At 41.5% G+C, this 4,453-nt stretch overlaps 1 non-coding gene across 1 annotated transcript; it reads right to left on the reverse strand.

Moving 5' to 3' along the window:
• LOC121208225 (small nucleolar RNA R71) lies at positions 1–108 on the reverse strand. The gene has a single exon (XR_005903183.1). It is a non-coding gene; the product is annotated as a small nucleolar RNA R71 (small nucleolar RNA).
• Positions 109–4,453: the final 4,345 nt, after the last annotated feature.

A 4,453-nucleotide genomic window follows, 5' to 3' on the forward strand; every position in this document is an offset into this window, starting at 1 on the left:
AAATTGAGGAATGATATCTTTTTCTTTTGTGCAGATGGATTTAGAAACTCGTTATGATGCATGGGAGAGATACAAGGACTTATTAAGAAGGTGCCCTTAACATGGGTTACCTCTATGGCTGCAGGTTCAGACTTTTTACAATGGTGTGAACCCCTCAACAAGACAACTGATAGATGCAGCCGCCGGTGGAACTTTAAACAATAAAACACCTGAAGAGACTTATGAATTTATTGAAGAGATGTCACTAAATAACTACCAGTAGCAAGTCATAAGAACGAAGCCGACAAAAGCAGCTAGTGCTTTCAACCTCGACGCAATCACTATGCTATCGAACCAGGTAGAATTTGTAAATAAAAAGATTGATGGTTTGTATGGTTCTACTTGGGTACATCCAGTGATGAGCTGTTATTCAAATAGAGGAGGAGTGCACAACACAGATTATCCATCCTTCAAGCCGGCACTGAGGAGGAACAAGTCCACGATTTGGGTAATCATTCTAGACCTCAAAATAACCCGTATAGTAACACTTATAATGCAGGTTGGAGGAATCATCCCAATTTCTTGTGGGGTGGTCAAGGAAATCAATGGCCACAACATTCCCCAGGCTTTCAACAACCACCTTACCAATACAAAAAAAAATAGAACCTTGAAGAGATGCTCACAAAATTCATCTTGGTGTTAGAAACTCATTTTCAGAATATCGAAACAGCGCTTAAAAATTAGCAAGCATCGATTCAAGGGATCAAAACTCAAATAGGACAGCTTGCTAAGTTGATCTCTGAACGACCACAAGGTAGCCTACCAAGCAACACTGAAACTAACCCAAAGGAGCAACTTCATGCCATTACTGTCCACAATGATGAAGGGTTAGTTGAGGAGGAACCGAAACGGAGGCAGGACCATGTGGTAGATAAAGGTAAGGTTGATGTAAGCAATGGTACTCAGAGACCAGTAAGCAAGGAGTATAAACCTCGCGTGTCATACCCCAATGCAACAAGGAAAGACCACACAGACGAACAATTCGGTAAATTCCTTAAATTATTAAAAAAATTACATATTAACTTACAGTTTATTGAATCTCTTTCGCAGATGCCAAACGCAATGAAATTTTTAAAGGAGCTCTTGGCTAATAAATGAAAGTTAGATGATGCTTCGCACGTGGAATTAAACGTAGTTTGCTCAGCCATATTACAAAATAGGCTACCCAAAAAACTGAAAGATCCAAGGAGTTTTACTATTCCTTGTTTAATTGGTAGTTTAAATATTAAGAATGCATTGTCTGATTTATGGGCAAGTATTAATGTCATGCCCTATAACATGTTTAAACAACTAGTTCTTGGGAAACCCAAACAAATTAGGATAAGCATTTAATTGGCAGATAAAACAATTAGATTTCCTAGGTGTATTATTGAAGACGTGCTTGTCAAAATTGACAAATTTATATTCCCAGTTGACTTTGTTGTTCTAGACATGGATGAGGATAGTGACGTACCTCTAATTTTAGGTAGGCCATTTTTAGCAACTGCTAGAACTATCATTGACGTTGGCACAGGTGAATTGATACTTCGTGAAGGAGGTGACACGATTAAACTTTAAGCTCATGATTCTACTAAAATATCTAGTAATCGAGATGATTGTTTAAGTTCTGGTAATTTTAGTAATATTACAACTCAAACTTCTTTGCCGGAGCCCCCTAGGAAAAACGTGATGGAGCTTCATTCTAAGCATGCCACAAAAACAGAGCGACTCACGAAGAACGAAGGCTTCAGATCAATGAACTAGACGAATGGCGAACACATGTCGAGGGGAAACCAAATGTACACTATGAATCACAGTGACGCCATGATGAGCGTAGGAATGAAACAAAGCAATTTAAGGTTGGGGATAAAGTATTGTTAGATGAAAAGGAACCCCGAATTGCTATTTTAGAGGACAATACAAACAGAACAATTCCCTTCATGGTACTGAAATCCTTCCCACATGGTACAGTCGAGGTACCACACACGGAATTCAGAACTTTCAAGGTAAATAATACTCGACTCAGACCTTATTTAAACAAAATTGATAGTAGAGTTGAGGAGTTTCAACTCCTCAATCCACCGTAATCATATAAAATTGAGGTAAGTCGAGCTTAGACTTTAAATAAGCATTTCTCTGGAGGCAACCTGAGTACCAACACCACTAACTAGTTTATTTTAGCTATTTTTGTGTTTTTTTTATGCAGGAACAGTGACCCACACGGGCCTGAGACACGGCCATGTGGACCACATAGGCGTGTCCTGGGCCGTGTAAAAACTGCAGCTAAACTTTTAAAATTTTAAACAAGTCAGAGAGTTACCCAGGTAAGGCACACGGCTGTATGTTTAACACACGGGAGTGTGGGATACCACATGGGCGTGGGAGAAGCGAAAAACAAAGACCACGGTCGTGTGAACCACACGGCCTGGACACATAGGTGTGTTCCCAGGCCGTGTGATGAATGGACATAAAATTCCTGCGATAAACACGGGCTAAACTCGAGCCATACGGGTGTATGACAGGGCCGTGAGGCCCAACACGAGTCCTTAACACGACCATGCCCTTTTTTTTAAACCCCACAACCCTAACACTTTCTTATTCTTCTTCTCAAAATTTTTTTCCTTAAAACCCTAGCCGCCGCAACCCCCTTCCCCACCATCCAGCCACCACTAGCTCTCCCTCTTCTTCCTTTCTTTTCCTCCTTCCCCATCTCTTCCTTTCACTTTTTTTCCTCTTCAACCCCTCATCACACCCATAACCTGACCCCACAGCGCGGCGCACGACCCCCCTCACCACGCTCATGTCCCTCCCCATTCACACCAGCACCATCCACCACAGGCCGCACCACCGACCACCACCGTGGTTCCCTCTTTTACCCTTACCTCTATTTTATTTCTTTATTTCCTTGGTTATTTGGTATTTTTTAGTCCATTTTAATCTTATGAAATATTTCTTTATTTATTTATTTTTTGTAGTAGTCTTCATTAGTAGTTATCATCATATTTGTTCTTATTATTCTAATTATTCTTTTGTCTGTTTCGTTTGTCTGAATCTTTCATTTTTGTTCTTTATTTTTTGTAGCCTACTTTATTATTATTTTTTTTAGTATTTCTATTCTCCTATAATTGCATTCATTTGTTTAGTTAGATGTTTGTCATGATTTTTTTTCCTTCTTTAATGCTATTTCTCTTTCCCTATTATTCTAGTGTTTGCTTTAATTAGTGTTAGGATATATTTCTATTTCTAATAATGCTCTTTCTTTTTCCTTTGTCTTTTGACTAAATATTTGGTGATATCTGACTTCTGTTATTTTTAGGAACACAATGACAAACACACAAGGTAAAAAGACTGTAGTCCCCACTTCAAAAAAGCGAAAGGGTCCTGGCGCAACCTCCTCGAGCGCCTCGACTGAAGCTCGTCACCCTCTACTTCGATTCTTGTCAAGCCCATAAAACAACCTATTTCAGCTTCTTCGAGTACGACCATTAGGAGTGGGACATTGTATTGATTGGGTCACTTTGGAGCAGATCTACCTTGCTCACCTTATTCGATTCCATCTCGATACTGCCCCGTGGGATCGGTTCTTTGCAATTATCAAGCCCACCTATTCAGAGCTGACCTTGGAGTTTTGCACTGCGTTCCATCTACAGCATTTGATGAATACACATGACGAGCCTGGTACTATCATTTTTAGACTTGGTGGACTCGTCAGACACATGAGTGTACTAGAGTTCGGAGCTGCTTTGGGCCTCTACACAGAGGAGTTCATGGCTTCCAAGAATTTTTTACAGCTTCACCGCCACATACACTACTTTCCCTCTTGTTGTTGGACCGACCATACGGCGAGTACGGTTCCCTATGACGCAAGTCGCACAAAGGCGTCTTCTCTTCCTCCAGCACTACGCTATATCCATGCCATCCTAGCTCATACCTTAACTGGGAGGAGAGAAAGCACCGGCGTCATTAGCACCATCAATGCTTACTTTCTATGGAGCATGGCGATTGGTCATGTATTTGATTTGGCATACTTTATAGCCCTTGCTTTTTGCCACCAAATAGACCGCCATAAGAGGGGTCCCATTTGCCTTGGACCCTATGTGACTCGCCTCGCTCGATACTGCAACCTCTTCGACACTCTAGATACGTCATCGACACTCACACTAGTAAGCCAGATGTCTCCTCAAGGAATATCTAGAATGATCCATATGAGGATGATAGAGCGACACCGTGGATTCGACCCTCCTCAGTACAGACTCGTTCAATCTGATGATCAAGATGAGCCAGAGGACATTACTGATGATGTCCCTCCCCCTCACGAGGAGCCACCCCCCCACCACCACCGAGTCACCAATCTCCTGCTGGCACTTTGACAGATTTATCTGAGCGATTCACTCGCTTTGAGCAGCAGTGATTTCAGCGATTCGACAGCATCGGT

This window comes from Gossypium hirsutum, chromosome A01, assembly GCF_007990345.1.
Source record: "Gossypium hirsutum isolate 1008001.06 chromosome A01, Gossypium_hirsutum_v2.1, whole genome shotgun sequence".
Lineage (NCBI taxonomy): Eukaryota > Viridiplantae > Streptophyta > Magnoliopsida > Malvales > Malvaceae > Gossypium > Gossypium hirsutum.